The 18292-nt window shown below is 44.9% G+C and overlaps 1 protein-coding gene across 1 annotated transcript in view; it reads right to left on the bottom strand.

Moving 5' to 3' along the window:
• Nucleotides 1–7450, bottom strand: part of APBB2 (amyloid beta precursor protein binding family B member 2) — a 190240-nt gene extending 182790 nt beyond the window's left edge. Inside the window, exon 1 of the mRNA XM_075148973.1 lies at nucleotides 7422–7450. The gene's annotated coding sequence lies outside the window, so the exon portion shown is untranslated. The remainder of the gene's footprint in view (nucleotides 1–7421) is intronic.
• Between the last annotated feature and the right edge of the window lie 10842 nt (nucleotides 7451–18292).

An 18292-nucleotide genomic window follows, 5' to 3' on the forward strand; every position in this document is an offset into this window, starting at 1 on the left:
CAGCTTCCTCCATAGCTACACAATCTAATACCTTGCTAAGAAGCATCCCTTCCTAACAATAATCCTTTTTGCAAATAGAATTAACAAGGCAAATGTAAACACAGGAGCAATGAATTAGTTGTCATATTTACCCAAACTACTGCTTCTAGTTCCTTATAATGAAATTCTATATTAAATACATAGAATGGCTTAATGTCAAGCTCCTCATTTGCTGAATTAGGCAGCTGGCCAGTGAGCACCCTGCAGCATCTCCCTCCAACCCAGCTGAGAAATTATACTTACGAGGTTTCCGATAAAGGCTCAACTAATTTGTGCCAATATTAGTCACACCAAATTATTGTCATTTAATAACTGTGAGAACACTGCAAAGGAATAACATGTTTCTACAACCAACAACAACAAAATATGTAAAGTTTATGGTAGTTTCTTCTGTTCAAACAAGTTAATTCATAAAGGTAGGGAACATTTAGTGCCTGCCAGCTTCCTTCCCTTTGGAATCTGTCCTTTACACACAATAATTACACCAGGAAACCTCCCTCTATAACCAGCTAATAGACACAAGAAAAATATCAGTTGTGACTAACAGAGTCCTGCATGAAACACATTTTAGCACCGATATCAAACCCAAGGGGTATTTTTTAAACACATATTCTACACTTGAAATCTGCAGAAGTAGTTTAGAATGTTCCTTTTGGTGCCTTTGAAAATTAAACTGCGCTTGCACAAAAAGGAAAAAAAAAACCACACAAAAACCCCAACCTTCAACGAAAGAAAAACACGCCACAAAACTGCTTAAAAGCATATCATAGCAAAGCATGTCTAGTGCTTCCAGGAGGGTTTTCCCAAGGGCAGGCAGAGCTGATGCTTGTCTGACGGGATATATTACCTGGGGTGCAATATAATCCGGCAAGGAAGACAAAGGCAAGATTTCTATTAGATTTCTACAGAAAAAAAGGGCAGCCAAACAATAAGAACTAGATGGCTACATCAGTGGGTTACAACTCAATTTTGGCATAGCTACAGGAGGACACCACCGAGATTTTAGCATAGGTTTTTAAATTGTCAAGTCCAAAAGATTAAACTGTCAAATATAAGTCTGTCAGGAGTTTGCTTAAAGTACTTTACAGCAGCAGCACTATTCGTAAGGTAAAACAAACCAGAATTACAGACACTGGCTATCCTGTACTGAGATCTGAAGCAAAAACTTACATATTTTGTAGCAAACCTTCCTCTGTCACGTATTATTACTCAATGCACTACTACTCAAGTTAGTAGTTTACATTCATGAATATCCTAGATTAAACTGCATCTGACTTCATTTATCTGAGATCAGTGTTCAGTATCAAATGCAGCACAGACTACTGATAAAGGCAGAAATCTGCATCTAGTTAATCATCCTAATTGTTATGCAGACCACTTTAAAAAGGCACTAATCAGTGTTATACACAGATGCAAAGTTTCTTCAGCAGTAAAAATCACCATCTAAACGCTTACCCAAACAAATAGCACATTTTCAGGGGAGACGGAAGCTCAGCACATTTTAGTTAAAAAAAGAAAATTGATTTGATGCTAGGAGACAGAACTTAAGAGGTTCACCTTAGGTCTTAAGCTAAATCGAGTTTGATCTTTTTAAAGCATTAAAAAACCACCACACAAGGTCTACTCATCATCCTGCAGGTGATAGAGGCCAAGTGCCCACTGTCTTTGTCAGGTCAGACTCCTATATTCATTTCCAGTCACCTCATACCCGTGGCGACAGGCTTACACAACCAGGACCTCTCAGACGAGGCACAGTTAAACCAGCGTCCATTAGCAATCCCAGGGCACTCTCTGCAATGCTTCGGTCAAATTCTTCTGCCAGAGCCCTGCAACCTCCGGCTTGAAACATCCTTTGCAGAAGGTGAATGGAAAGTGGCAAAAGAAACCACAATCTCAGCAGGGATCCAGGGAAGTACAGAGCTGCAAAGCCTAACACCTCTACTGGGATAATAATTAACTCAACTGATGCTAATGATAAAAGGAGAGAATTTGGTCACCTGGATAAATAGTCTACTGGAGGAATCAGTATGGTTTGTATGGAGAGAAACCCTGCCTAACAAACCTTTCTGAGTTCTTCAAAGGTGCCAAACATGGACAAGGTACACCCATTCATTCTGACCTATCTCAATTTCCAAAAGGACTTAACAAAGTCCCTTACCAAAAACTAAGGGCTTTCCTAAGGAAACTAGGCAGACAGAGGAAGGGGAAAGGTCCTATGTGGAGAAATAGATGGTTGAAAAGGGTAAGGGTAAGAGTAAATGGTCTCTTCTTGGAGCAAACAGAAGTCACCAGTGAAGTTCAGCAGAGACCCGTGCTCAGACTTTGGCTGTTTGACACATTCATATGAGACAAGGAAAGGGGAATGAGCAGTGAGTTGAGGAAGTTTGCTGATGATAAAAAAATGTATGGTGATAGCAAGGCCAGGATGTGAGGAATTCCAGACAATCCTGGGAGACTGAGTCAATAACTGCAGAGGAAAGCTAATGCAAATAAACACAAGAAATGTAAGAAGATGCATATGGGAAAGACATAACCATGGCTATATGTAACTGAGGGATTCCAAACTGACCACACTCCTGAGCAACATCTTGACATTATGATTTCACAGATTCATGACATTAACTCACTAGCAGTCCAAAAAGCAAACCAAACATTACAAATCGTTAAGAAAGAAAACAAAACATGGTTATGCCACTGTATAGCCCCAAAGCTCACCTACATGTTGAAAACTCTATACAGCCCTGATCCTCTCATCCTAAAAGGACATGTAGAGCTGGGACAGACTCCTGGCAAGAGATGCTCACAGTCAGGAATTCCATACAAAGAATATCTGAGTAGGCAACTCTTCGGGCAGGTCAAAAGCCAACTCGATGAGGAAGACAAAGGCCTACAAAATCACGAGTGGCATAACGCAGGATCACTAACCACCTCTGTCACACAAAAGCTAAGAGCTGCCAAATGAAGGAAGCCAGCTGAGAACAAGCAGAAGGAGGGAATTCTTTACACAGCCAGAAGCAGACCTACAGACAAGCAGCACTCCTGGCCAAAGGCCACGGAGGCTGCAATGAGGTCCCAGGGGGCTGCACACAGACCAGACAGGCATTTGGAACCGAAAGCCACCAAACGTTTTGAAACAGGGAAAGGTTGCACCCAGCTCTGGCAACCCCAAGCTGAGAACAGGCAGAGGCTCAGAGAGCATCTATAGAGGAGGTTTTGAATAAGGTCATCCTGTTCTTATTTTTCCTTGGGTATCTGCTTACAAGCAGAAGGGGGGGGGGGGGGAAGTTGCAGAAGACAACAGATCAAAAAGGGAGCAAGGTGAAGGGTTAAAAAAAAATAGGAAACTAAAGCAGGACACCACAAAGAGCATCCCAACAGCACCCTCTGCTCCTTAAAGCTCTGGGGACAGCAGCGATTAGTCCTCTGGCTGGACCCATAATGAGACAAGGAAAGAGAAACAGGCACAGAGGTGCCGGGATGCTGCCCATCAAGTCTGGAGCCCATCAGCCCATGGAGCTGTGGCTAGCTCAGACAGGGGCAGGAGGAGGCCGGCAAGAAGATCCCATTCTTTTGTCGGGTGGCAGATAGGAGAGCTATAAATCAAAAAAACACCCATAAGCTCAGCAAGAGGCTTTGGAGGAGCCAGAAGAGGAACTGCAGCCTCATGCATTAGATGTACATGTTCCAAGGTCTCCTTTTCCCTGCAAAAGGGATGTGAGTCACAGAGTCAATGAAGCACAACATAAATGCACCCATTTTCACCTCTCCTCGATTAATTTTCTCACATTTGATTTTAGCGGGCGACAGCTTAACCTGAAGTATAAGTCAGCCTGCAAGAGCTCCTCATCCCTCCTGATGGCAAGAGACCACTTGCTGCCACAGGGCAAGGAAACAATGCAGAAGCACTTAAGAGGCATCTCCAAGGTGCTGCTTGGAGGTGAAACCAGGCACCGCATGGCTTGCTTGAGTCCTGTGTGGCATACGGGGCTACAGAGATGATCCCTTGGTTTGGCCCATCACAGCTGCTCTTTCTTTTTTGTACTTATTACATCTCCTAAGCAGTCAGGTACTGCTGACAGTCATAGGACCCATTACACAGCATCCACAGCTGGTTGTATTCTGTGTTGCACACACAATATTTTTAGAACCTGCTACAGACTTCCGTACGAGTTCAACTACTGCAACCACCACACTAGGTAACTTTCAGCTGTTCTGCATAACAGCAAGTGAGAAAAACCCCATGCACAACTAACTCAGCTAGACTTGTTTTCAAATTTGTTTTAAACTTCATTTATTCCAGTCCTTTAGTCACAGCGTAGCTTAGAGCACTGGTCTCAGTTCACACCATCTAGGTCTGCTGTACAGCCTGCCCAAAAACTCCTTTTTTGAGAGGATTTATGAATTACTTCAATAGGAAGAAAAAAAAAAAAAGGTTTTCTGCAGTTCATTTTTTAACCTGAAGGATAAGAAGCTCAAACAGCTCACAAACACAGTCTCCTTTTGCACAGTTTTGACTTAAAGAAAAAGGAATTTCCACACAATTAGATGCAGCTGTAAACCAACACTTAGTATTTTGGAGGGGAAAAAAACTAACTTGGGAAACATTTCAGAAAGTGGCCACTAAGGACATCGCAGCCCTTTCTAAGTAGCGATACAAATTGTAAAGCAAGCATTTTATTTTTATGCCAGTTTTGAGTGTCAGATTTTAAAAATAAGAAACACTAGTGCAGAAAATCAATATTCAGTTAACTCAGACATAAGGAAAAGCTCTTCCTGAATCACCAAGCCTCATCTCCTACTGCCACAGCCAAGCACATGATATAAACTTCCTCAATATATCCTGAAGAGCCAGTTAGGGGGCTTGCTCCCACTTCTCCCATTTGCAGGTTGTTCTAGAACCTCACTCCATTTAGGGAAGAAACTGTCTAAATTCCAGCTTAAGTTTATTCATGCCAGTTCATATCCGTTTGTTCTTGTGCCAACATTGTTCTTTAGCTTAAATAGCAGGGATATAAACACTAGAAAAGGAGAGGAGCTGTATTTGCAGATTACAATCATATCCCCTCTCAGGCCTCTTTTGCTAAGCTAAACAAGCCAGGCTTTCCTCACCTCCTCCAGAAAAATTGGCATTTCTGTTCCCCAGCCCCTCTCTGCACCTGTCCCACCTGCAGCACGGGTGAGAAGACCTGTGCCTGGCACTCCCCAGGAGCTCGCACCCATCCCACCACCCCTCCTGCCAGTGTCCATGCTCCACCGTTGCCTTTACTTTCTCCGTGGCAGCAGGACAGCAGCAGCTTGGTCGGCAACAAGCACCCAGCACATCTTCTGCTCTGCTGTTCCCAGCAGGAAACAAAGGCAAGACCTCGTCTTCCGCTAGCAAGGGATATACATACAGTATAGTTTGTTTTCAGCGTGGATGATTTGTTCATGTGTGACCGCATGTCCTAGGTCAGAGCTTCCAAAGTGCATAGATCTGCCATCTGACAGATGACAAAGACGTAGTCAGTTGATTACCTAGCAACGATCAGGATCATTGTAGTTTTTCACAGCCTCTCCTAAAAAAATCCTTAGAGTAGGCAATCTCAAGTACTCAAATCCCTTCCTAACTAGCTCCCAAAGTCACCACTCTCTTCATCTCAAACCCTGCAGCCTTTCTAGGCTCCTCAGGCATTTCCTAAGGAAGTCACCATCCCTCCTGACTGAGGGCACAGCAGAGTCCACCCAACGCCCCACCAAAAGTGACCATTTTTGTCACTGTTCCTGACTTAGCTGCATAACTGAAAAACAAAAGAAATAATCCAGGTTTCCAAGTCATGCATCCCCTCTCCAAGGAAATTATTACCACACTGTTGTGATCTACTGTTTAGATGCCTCCTTCACCAGGAAGGGCACAGTCACTTGTGCTGCTTCAGAGCCAAGAATCTTCTTCCTCCTCATTACAACCAAGTCATGCATTCTTCATAACACATGATAAAACTACTCTTCCTCCCAAAGAGCCCCCTCCGAACCTCAACTTCCCTTAAGTGGCCAAAAAAACCAAAAATACAACCCAAAAAGTATTCCATCAAACACTCATCACTGTAAAGGAAGAACAAAAATATCCACTCTCAGCATGGCTGTTCCACACAAGGAAGTTAGGCAGCCAAGATTTTGTCCCAAGGTCACCATAAGAGGATGTCTCTCCCTTTAAGTGCTAGGACATCTGCACACTTATTTTATTTTAACCAAATGCAATTATGCAGGCAGAAAATACCTTTAAATACAAGACAGACAGCTCATTCAAGCTTTCAGAAAGTACCAGAGCATGAGATGGCAGGATGATGACATATCAGATCTAGAACAAACTGGAGGAACACACTGGCAAGCCAGAAGACACAGCAAGCCTGCAGCAGCTCAGCAGCAACCCGTAGCCTCGGCTTCTGGGGCAATATAGCAGCTCTTACGTGAAGCACTGTAACTTGCTGCAGATACTGTTATCTTGCACAACTTACTGCAGATACCGTTATCCTGTACGCCTACCAACAGATCCACAACGCACAAAGCCTACCAGCCCACTACCAGTGCATGGTTTGGGGTTTTTTTTCTTGGTTTTAGTTATTTTGTGTTTAAAGCACAGAACTGCACTTATCCTCCCTAGCAAGCAGGAGCCCAGCCAAGAATTATAAAGCACTGCAAAGAAGCAGGCAAAGCAATGAAGTATAAATACGAACGATTACATTTTCCATTTTATTCTAGCTGTCTGATTTTGTTCTCTCTCTAACCGCAACTAGAAGTAGCTCCATTACTGTCATGGGACCCAAGCGAATTCCTGAGAACTTCAAGTGGGATTAAATGGGGTCCACGTTTTGTGCCGAGTACTGTATTTTTGCACACTCCCATTTATGGGGTGCACGCCCCGTGTACAAGCCTCAAAAAAAAAAAAAAAAAAAAGAGCTACTTCTACAGGCACTTTTGCCACTTTTGATGCTTTTTTACCTTACACCCCCCCCACGAGAACAAGCCCGGCCGCCGTTCCCATTCGCAGCCCGCAGGAGGAAAGCCCACGCTCGCACCGACGCTCCGACCAGCTCCCTGCAGCAGCGGCAGCACCGCCGCGCTTCTGCACGACGGGGGAAAGCAGCGGGAGCGGGGCGGCGGGCTGGCGGCGGCACTGGCAGCCGCAGGTCGCCCCCGGCCCCGTACGCCCGAGGCCGGGATGAGCCGGAGCCGCCCCGGGCAAGGGCAGCGGGACTCTCCCCCGGCCTCCTGCCCGCTCGTACCGGCAGCGGGCCGGCCGGAGCGGCGGCACGGCAGGCGGCCGCGCACCGGGAGCCCCGCCGCGGGACAGGCTGCGCTGCGCTGCGCTGCCCTCCCCTCCCTCCTGGCCCGGCCGCGGAGCGCACCTGCCCGCCGCGCCGCTCCGCGCTGCGCCGCCCGCCCCGGAGGCGCCCGTAGCCCGCTGCGGGATGCGGCCAGCCTTCCGGAAACGCTTCCCAGCCCGCTGCGCTTACCCAGGAAACGATTCCGGCCGCCGCCGTCCCTCCTCTCCCTCCGCCCCGGCCGCCGCCCAGAGCCGCGGCCCGCAGGGGGCCGGGCGGGCGGGGCGAGGCGAGGCGAGGGGGGGCGCGCGCCGCGGCGCCATGTTGTGTGCCCGCCGCCGGGCCGGGGCGCGAGGTGCGGCCGCAGCCGCCGCTCCCGCCCTGACCAAGCCCCGCGCCGCGGCCGCTGCCCCCTCAGCGCTGCGGCACTGGGGGCTTCTGGTCAGCAGCTCATCGGTGGCTTCCAGAGCAGATGTCCCTGTGTGAAGGGTAGGGGGCAGGTGTAGCCCTGAAAAAAATGAAAAATCATTTTTTCTCCTTCGGGGGAAAAAGAAGAGTCAGGCTGTTCTTGGCAAATGTAATGATACAAAGGTGAGGCAGTAGCAAATACGCTCCCAAAATGCCACGTGCTGTATCCCAGGACTCCTGCAGTAATAACGAGAGCCAGAGAGCTAGATCATCGAGTAGGTTTGGAAGCCCACCTAGAAGGATGGGTTGTTTCTCACGCTGGATATGGACTCCAGTAGCAACACGGGGGTTAAACACCCACATGGTTGATGAACATCAGCGAACCCCTCTAGTTGTGGACTAATGGAGGGTGCTAGACTCCAGCATAGTGCTCCAGGTGACTGTGTTCTGGTGGGTCTCAAAAGTTACGTAGCCAGCATGGACAGAAAGAAATGGAGTGTTCTCAAGTGCAGAAAACCAACAAGTAAAGGGACAAGTCCTGGAAACCTCACACTTGCAGTACCATAGAGTAAGGTTGGGAGTGAATCCTTAGGCACATCTTGAGATGAAGACTATTACAATAATGAAATGGCCAGTCTCATTTTCTCTTAAACAAAAACACACTTAGCAGTCCTACTGAAGTTCCCGAGTCTACTTAAAACTTATTGCACCATTTATAATGGCAAATCTATTTATCTGGAAGGGATGATTTTTCCTATGCATTCCAGAACCTTCTTCAGTATTTTGTTCCCTGGCTTTACAGCTATGCTCCTGCTAACAGCAGAACGCTCATGAACTGAGCGCAATTAAAGAGATCATTAAGATGAATAGGAATATAGCATCTTTAGTTAGAAATATTTATGGATTTAGAAGATCTTATTGACATCCACTGGCCTAAAGAACAGAAAAAAAATTTGCAATTATACGCACTACAGTGATGAACAAGAAGCAACAATTAGGCAAAGATGTAATAAATCAGAGCAAAGCACCTGGAAATTATACTTTGATACTTAATAACTTACTCTTAAATGTATTGTTTTTGTTTGTAGTGGTACCCACATTTTTCCATTTGTCTTAAAATTGGATGTGATTTAATCTTCTAATTTGTTTAAAAAGAGCAACACTTTTATAAGCTAAAACTCACATTTTAATTGATATTTTTAGGTCCAGAACTATGATGAAGCTCCAATAAAACCTCCAAATAGTTCTAATGATCTGTAATAGAAACGTGTCATCACAATCAGTTCCAGAAGGACTGACGACCTCCTGAGACATCCAAAGGTGATTCATCAGATTCCAGCATTTGCAAACCAGGGTGCTTCCCTCTTCGACAAAGCACGTCATCCAGCAGGACGGAAAGCTTTTACACTTTGATGGCATACTGGAGCAGAACTCTCCCTGGAATTTGCACTTTATTTATTGGAGAGATGCAAGACAACTATCGGGTTACCTGAGATTATTAGTGAATAGCCTATTAATATATTTCCCTGACATAAATGGCCAAGCAAGATACTCATAAATTCACGTTCTGTTGATGAGAGGTGTAAAAGCACTGCATTGTGGGTTTTGCAATGCGGTTAAAATTATGGTTAACATTTAGTTACATAGTCTATATAATGCACTTTGGATTGCAGTGAAGTAAGCAGAGTCATAAAAATGAACTGTTGGGGAAACTAAATAAGGAATTTCATCTACATCCTAAATGGACAGCCGCTTGATACACTCAGACTTCTCAGAAACATTTCCAGGTGGATGTACTGCTTGCATAGGCTCAGCTAGTCTCATCAAATATAGATCTCTTGGTTTAGAAAGATCCGATGTGTTAACTTTCCAAGTGCAGCGAAATAGTTCCTAGAGTTGTGGCCTTCAGGAATTGATACAGAGCACTTGACTGCCTCTGTACATAAGACACAAACATCTCGTGAAACAGTGTTTATAAACATAACAGGAAAAAAAAAAGGCCTTTCTATATTATCAGCTCATACCAAAATAATTTCATCATCATCTTGCTGTTTCTATGTTTGAACTATGACTGCAAATTTATTTTGGTCAAAGTCCAAAGTCCACCTGACTTTTCAACAAGGAATGACTGCGCATAGGAGTCTCCACCGGCAAGTAACCCTCCAGACCTTCCTCACTACGGCACGGGTCTGCAGACCCTGCTTCGGGATGCACTGTGCCCCCAAATGCTCTCTCAGGAGAAGTTAATAGTTTCTCCCCCTGCTTTCTTCTATATACCAGCTTTTTACTTAAGGGTTAGTCCATGCAGGGGGATAGTTAAAGTACACAATGATCCCATCTCTTGAGAAACAGTTTCTCGCTGCAGAGGAAAGTAGAAAAGAGGTGACTATGGAATAAGCAAGGCTACCATCTAGTGGTGCAACTGTACTTTCGTATTTCAGAGGAACCTACACCATCAAATAACCTTTTTCTGAATGTATTGATTCTAAACCCAAGCGTAACATAGAAATTTAATTAGGAAAATTCAGTTATAGCAGAATGGTAATTTTCTTTGGAACTGTTTCTCTAACATATTCACACAACTCACTGTGACATTGTCTCCATCTTAAAATACTACATCAAATATTTTCCAAAAAGAACGGAAACCACCACGCACATTACACATGCAGCTAGGAGATTTAAGAATTAAGCTTGTAGCACACAGTTTTTCATAACAGGCTTGAACATGCTTACAGGGTTCAGTTCTCCAGATGGATTTCTTCCCAGGACCTGTGTGAAAGCATGTATTGCTCCTGTTATTTTGAGTTCCTGTCTCAGTAGTGCTCCCTGGGCAAGCAAGGAGTGAAAGACTAATTCTGCCATGGAGGAACTTCCCTGTGTTATTTATGGAGAAGCAAAGACCGCGAGACATCAGTCTCGGGTAAAATTACTCCAGTAGTTTAATCAAGCCAGGAACTAAATCAAGGCCTCCTGTTATACTCACGGGGCCCTCTCCCGTCCACTGCATTAGCTATCTTGGGCACGTTTCCACTACATTAATGAAGGCTGTATGGGTACAAGTTCAACCCGGAGCAATTTGCAGGCCAGCAGTTTGCTGATTTCTTGACATGCGAAGCAAGGCAGAATGATTAATTTCGAAATTTCTTTCTAGCTCTTCAGGAATGCAAATTCTTGCAGACAGGAATAGTTGTAAAGTAAGTTATAAATGATCTCTTAGACATCTGACTAGATGTAATTCTCTGATCTCTCCTTTCCCTCCTGTTATACAGCAGAATATTGGGACTTCCTATGGGTAAGGTGAAGGAAGGGTGGCCTTGCCTGGCCCCCAGTCACATAAACTCCCTGATGACATGATGTGCTTACGCAGCCCACCCACTCATCCAGACAGGGGCAGCTCCTTTTTTTTATTAAAGGCAAGTTCTGGGGGAAGCAAGCAGGGTGACTGTGTTAGCTTGCTAACAATCGCAATATTTGGAATAGGAGAATATACCAAGTGACCACTGCAGGAAAACAGTCCATTTTGGACTTCCTTCTAGCTGGAGGGGCCAGGCGAGGGAAAGCTGCTGTTTGTAAGAAAAAGCTGCTATTAATGCAGAGTTTCTAAATTCTACAGAAGCTGCTTAGGCACTCTGCTAGAAGGCAATAGGTGCTTTCAGAGCTGACTTTTCAGCTGTTTCCATTTACTGTTTTATGTGGCTCTGACAGACAAAAATACTCACAGAGCAAGGCCTGTAATTATAGGTAGTCAAATAAAGAGAATAGCTCACATTTGCAAAGTTAAGGTGTAGCTAGATTTTCTTGCCTTGGGTGCTTAAAATGGAAGGTATAGTCCTGCTTACCGATGGCTACTAAAACATATGATCTCCAATAATTTTCTACATCTGAGACATAGGAATATGAAACAGAGATTTTGGAATGCCACTTGCCTTTGAGGCTACAATTTTTCCATATTTTGAGAAGGCAGTTGTTCAAACAGCACAAAAGAAAGCACAGCTTATAAGTTTTAGGCCAACACCTCTCCACTGCCAGCAGTTGCTGTGTTTCAGCCCTGGTGCTCTCACACCTTGGAGCTTTCCCTGGAAGTGCTGCGCTGCCAGTTCTGCTTCCCAATGGGCAGCCGAGGCAGTGCAGCAGTCCAGCTCCTGGTGCGGCTGTCAGGAAACCCATGTCTTGGGCCAGAATGTCTAGCCCACTCATATGCTATATATGCATATATACACAGTCACATCCACTAACACACATTAATTAAGAGGTGTAGAAAGCTAAGATAAAGTTGGAAACATTAGGTTTACTAACAGCAGAAGGCCAGTGCTTTGTCTCTGAAACGAGAGACAAAAGTCCAGTGTCTAATGTCCTAAATACAGCTAGAAAAGCCCAGGCTGCAAATGCACTCAATGGGAATTTTGCCCTATGTGTATAAACATACACTGGAAAGAGCGGCATGTTTTGCATTTTTATTTGCAGCGGTAGAATGTGATACAGTCCCATTGTTTTTCTGATCCATAGTGTAGTTCCCCTTGCCACCTAAATATTTTTTTCCACTGAGAAAGGGATTTGTTTCAGCATGCACATTCATAAGCTAAACACCTCCGCTAAAACAATAAGGCTCAAAGGCCAAACGATGGTGTTTTTCATACCCACATGTGCTTTGGGTAAACACGTCAAAACAGTGCTTGTTAAACTGATCTTCAGAAAAATGGTTTCTCCATCAGTGACAAACACTGTCTAAACATTTCTCTGAAGGTGGGGGGTTGGAAATACTCTCCTCCTTGAATAGCATGGAAAAATTCCTGAGGCAGAGAGGGAGAAAAGCCTCCCTTTCTCGCCGCTGCTGATGCTCTGAGACCAGCCTCTGAACACGCGCAGGAGGTAGTATAGAGTTAGGTTCTGGGAGTGGCTCAAGGCAAAGGCAAGCCTGGAAGGGACGATGTTTCCCGACTGAGCTTGTTTCACTGTGTTTTTAATGTTAATTGCTTGCAGTTGAGCCAAGACTAATAACCTTCCACTGGTGACATCCACAGCAGTGTCAGAGTGGTTGGGCCCCTGCACTGCTGCATCCCCCACTGCTGGTAAGAGCAGCACGTACAACCCAACTGCTTTGCATTAGCGATACACTGGGTGGTCACCATGTGTAAAATGCTTTGTGACAGAATTAAAACTTAACTAAGGGTTATGTTCTGCCAGATGTACTTCTGGAAAGTGGTTATTAATGTGGGGTTACGTCTCTCATTCTTACACATGTTGAAATCAAAGCCTTGTCTTACAAGTACAAGTGAATAGCTACTGTTAATTTGTAATTAACACAGGAATTGGTACAGGCAAGACTTTGGAGATCTCAGCAGCTAAAAAACACATACTGAATTCCACCAGCATGACTAAGGGATCTGTTTAATGCTTCTACTCGCTGTTACAGAATAGAGAAGCAAGAGCAGCTCAGATCTAGGTCTGTGAGGCTTTACATCTACCATGGTCACACTGAGAAAGTGACAGAACTGTGCTGCTCTGAGTCACTTCTGAATCACCAGCTTGCCAGAGCTGCACACCAAACATACATATATATATAGTGGCTAGGAACTCTAAGATATACCATAGACCTTAGGAGTGATGAAAAGGAGGTAGTTTGGGACTGGCTCAGATGCAGAAAATGTCTTTCCCATGCAGTCCCGCACAGCCAGCCCACTTCAGGTCAGTGGGCAGAGATAGGCAGGCAGGTTTCAGGGCTGTCCAGGGACCTCATGCTCTTGGCTTCACTTACTGGACTGGCAGCAGTTCTGTGCCAACATCGTTCCCACATCCCACATCCATCCCCACACTTCTCAAGAGTGTGCACATGTAGGTGAGGAAGTAAATCCTTTAGCACAAGTTGGTGTAAATATTGTGGTATGCATGTCCCTGTTGATGAATAGAAGTTCAGGATAGCTTGTACTACCTAAGACGTTTTATGTTATGGAAGTAGAGTTTTCAGAGAACGTGCTGAGCTGAGCACACCTTATTTCAGAATTTATATAGGTGAGGGTGAATATGTATATAAAAATCAGATGGAAACATTTCACCAGAAGACTATTCATAAGATACAACAGGAGTACAGGACCACGTCAGATGTCTGGAAGAAAGAAAACATCTTTCACGACTCTCTGACTGAGTTAGCTAAGCAGCTTTTTTTTTTTTTTTGTGATGTAGCTTTGTTGTTCACTGATTTCAACTGTCAACTACTTTAAATTCTGCTAAAGGTCGCAATTTGCATAAAAAAGACAGGATGAAAGAATGCCTTTTACATCTGGATTAATCCCCATTACTATCCATTCCCTCTTTCCTCCCCCCAAAAGAAGATAAGCTGACCTCTAGGACATAGTCTAAGATAGTTTGTGCTGCTGGACTGGAGGACTGACAACATTTCACAATAAATCCCCTTCACGCGAGCATCCGTGTCTACAGGTGCCTCTGTTATCATGCAGGCAGGAAGAGCTTCTTTTTTTTTGCAAGACACAAAAGCTCTTGCTATTCCCTTCTGGCAGAGCCTGACCTCTCACTTTTTCAGCAGCAAGCTGAAACAACTCAACAGCAGGCAAGCCAATTTCTTCATTTGCTCCTCACATTCCCCTGAGACACCAAAGCCATGCTAGCATGTAAAGAGACCACAGGCGACAACAGACTTGGTCCAGAAGTTAGATCTCTCCTCAGCAGCTCCCTAAGGCATATATTCTGTCCTTTCCCTGAAAAGGTTTCATTCTTGAGGATGGAGACCACTGATGTAAAGAAGTATTTGGGAGGTGGCCCACGCCTTTCCCGTAGCACACCATACCTCAGAAAGTGCATCTCTACCATCTTAAAAGTACTAGTGAGTCACTGTCTTGATATCCTTTCAACTGACGGACAACATTCCTCAGGTTTCTTCTCTTTTTCCCCTACTCTTCTCCAGCTTAAGAGTGGATAGTCCTCAGGAGATGATTTGGAGCGGCCTTTTATTTTGTTTCACAAGAAACTCAGCCTACCTAAGGTAAACTATTCCAGCAGTCCCAGAGGAGAGGCTGTGAATGCTTTCTGGGTGCTATGTATGGCTGACGAGTATTCAAACGCAAGTCTAAGGATAGGGTTTGCTAATTAAGTTGTCACTGAAGCAACTGAAGACTGCAGTGGAGAAGCGGACTGGAGTCACCCCAGGATGGCCTGGCACAACACAGCACTTGGAAAGAGGCACAGTCTTGTACAAAAGAGTGTATTGCAAAGGTCAAGTGCTGCTATTTAATTCTCTTGCAACCAGTAGTTTAATTCACATGGCTCATCTTGTTTTCTCTCATGCCTGTTAATCTGAGGAAAGCATTGACTAGATGAAAATGTAAGTAGGAATACAAGTCCTTATCACAGATAATCCAAGTGCTACATCAAAATTAGAATTCATTATTATTAGCTATTACATGTATTACGCTAAAACATTGCACAAAATGGGGCCCTCTTACTTGAGCTGTATATTTTACCTCTCTAAAAGCACTAATCCCAAGAATGTATGAATTAACAAAACAAAGACAGAGGAAGGAAGGAGGGATTGTTCTCCTCTACTAGACTAGACTAGAAAGATGGATTGTTCCTGCCTATAGAGGAAAAAGGGTGGCTTGCTAACATCACCAAAGAAAGCATTTGACCGAGAGGAGACATACGCCGATTGCCCAGGTGCCAATGTACTGTCTTCCTTATCCATTGAGACAAGCCTTGCAAGCTTTCATATTAAGTAAAAGCAGATAGTATATAATTTCATTGGAAACTAAGACACCCTTGTCAACAATGATGTCCCTCCTGCCTTTCTTTGGGGAAAGAGAGAGGAATCACTTTCTGTTTGTCCTACTTCTACCATGAAACAAAGCATTCTATCGCTGTGCCTCTGACAGACACCATCACCATATGGTGGACGTGATTTTGCAGAGGAACAAGGTGAAGAATCGTAAGCATCCTGCCAGACAGATCTGAATTCAAGAAAACCACGGCCACGCTCTTCAGAACTGAGGCTTTCAAGGCAGGCCTTCAAAGCTACATTTTAGCACTTTAACACTTCCACCTACAGACTTCCAGAAGAGCCGTTGCATTCTGTAGAGTATGTTTTTTACATGCTGGAGGACTTGGCTGTAGTTCAGAGTAATTGCAAGGTCATTGCCGACAGTCAATACACACAAATGCAGTCCTTGGCAGAGCAGCCCTTCTCATAAGCTCGACCCTTTTATCTGGATAGCTTCAGTGTTACCCCTCTCCAGCTGAACTTCATCACAGGTCAGACCCAGAGTTCATATCCTTCAGCGTGTCTCCACCTCAGCAGTCCTTAGTCATTGCATCTCCTAGCCGAAACGCTCCCTCCTTGTGGAGAAGGGGATAGAGGAACATAACTTTTCCAACCTTTACATTAAGTAAAGAAAGATTTGGAGTTTTTCCCCCATTCCCAAATCACCTCTGAGCTGCTTTGAATTTCTGTCACTTCCCAATCTTACTCCTGCTTGACATTTGAGACATTTTAGCCCAGAGTTCCTGGCCCACGGACCTGGAGAGCAGCTGCCAACAGCCGGGTGCTGAGCAGTAACTGGACTTACATTGTCCCACTGGGGCTGGGCTGCAGTCACCAAGACTCCTCACAGAAGTATTTAAATTAACCTGGCTGTATTTCAGAAACAAACACACACATCTCTTCCTGCTCAAAGCTTTGATGGACCCAGGCCCTCTATAAAAGCAGTCATTTGTGCTTGCCCTCTTGATCCCTCTGATCTTCTAATGAAAGGCTGGGGCACACACGCAGGAATTACTGCTGTGCTCCAGACAATTTACCAGAGGAGAGGGGGGATGTTACTGCCTCACACAGATCCCTGACACCCACTGTCCCTGCAGTGGCCTCAGATATATTTGTCATGTTTTATGTTTGGTGACACAGTGTACTGGTTCTGGCTGGGATGAAGTTAATTTTCTCCATAGCAGCTGGCATGGTGCTGTGTTTTGGATCTGTGACCAAAACAGTCCTGATAACACACCGACGTTTAGCTATTGCTGAGCAGTGCTTGCACAGCATCAAGGCCTTCTCTGTTTCTCACGCTGTCCCTGCAGCCAGTAGGCTGGAGGTACACGAGAAGTTGGGAGGGACGCAGCCAGGACAGCTGACCCCAATTGACCCAGGGAATATCCCATACCATATGGCATCGTGCTCAGCAATAAAAGCTGGGAGGGGTGAGGAGGGAGTTTTCCAGGGGGACACAGCTTGGGGACTGGCTGGGCATCGGTTGGCTGGTGGTGAATGATTGCTTTTTGCATCACTTGTTTGGGCTTTTTTTTTAATCCCCCTCCCCGCCCCCCACTTATTAAACTGTCTTTATCTCAACCCACAGGTTTTCTCACTCTTGCCCTTCAGATTGTCTCCCCCATCCTGCTGGGGAGGAGTGAGCGAGCAGCTGTGTGGAGCTTAGCTGCCTACTTTGGTTAACCCACAACACATAAGACTTTCTCCAGCATCTACTCTGGGAGAAAGGCTTTCTTCAGCAATTTTTCATTTTGGAAAAGCTATATACATTTGATGTTATAGCTGGATAGCAGTGATAGTCGTATAGCAGTGATAGAGAGAATGTAACATATATCTCTCTCCCCACTTGGTGAAACCTATATGCAAGTGCAGTTGTGGGCAACTCCTTTACATCTATCCTTTACAATGATGCAGACATAGATGTGCAGATACATTAACACGGAAAATGTTAGTGGTGGAAAATAAGGACAGTGTTTTATTAGCTTTCCAGTTACCGACTGCACACTAGTTGCCAAATGATAGGAAATGGTCTTGTTCCACAGCCACATATCTACCAGGCTAAAAGCCTGTCATGCAGAAATAGTTTGTCCTTGCTATATGCCATAATGCATACTCAATCATACATTATCCTAACATTAATTATGGTGAGCTGCAAGGTAAAAATACGTATCCTCCTCTCATCACCAGGCAGTTAAGGTTGGATTCATCCATCTAAAAGCCGGTGTCACCACTGTAGACCTCTACACCTGAACTGGGTCCCATAGGCTCCCTTTATAGTCAAGGGAGAGAAGCTGGTGTTTCTAGAGCACGGTTTGTCTCAGCCCAAAGCTAACATCTCTGTTTGGTCCACTGACTCATGCTCTCAAATTTCTTCTTCTCGCCACTGATTATGAAGGCATCCTAAATGTCCCTGTAATAGATGGATGGATACCACTTAGTTACACTATGACTTCTATCAGAACTGGCCTTAGGCAAAAATAGTCCTAGCAACTCTTCAAGGATGCCGCACTTCTGTTTAAGTCAGCCTCTCTCAAGCACACTATTATGGTATAACTGAGCTGTCGTAACGGTCCTCAGGCAGGATTTATCCCTAACCCAGCAGATGTACTTACAGTAATCTCAGATACCTTCAGCTCATCGTGGGGTAAGTGCAAAAGGGCAGCAGGAGAATGGTGACATGCAGTAACGGGTTCCTGTGGCTCCAGCGCCTGCACCACCATGTACCTCCATCCCGCTGCCCTGGGCACCACCAGCCAGCTATGGACACCAGTGGCTTGTT

This window comes from Calonectris borealis, chromosome 4, assembly GCF_964195595.1.
Source record: "Calonectris borealis chromosome 4, bCalBor7.hap1.2, whole genome shotgun sequence".
NCBI lineage: Eukaryota > Metazoa > Chordata > Aves > Procellariiformes > Procellariidae > Calonectris > Calonectris borealis.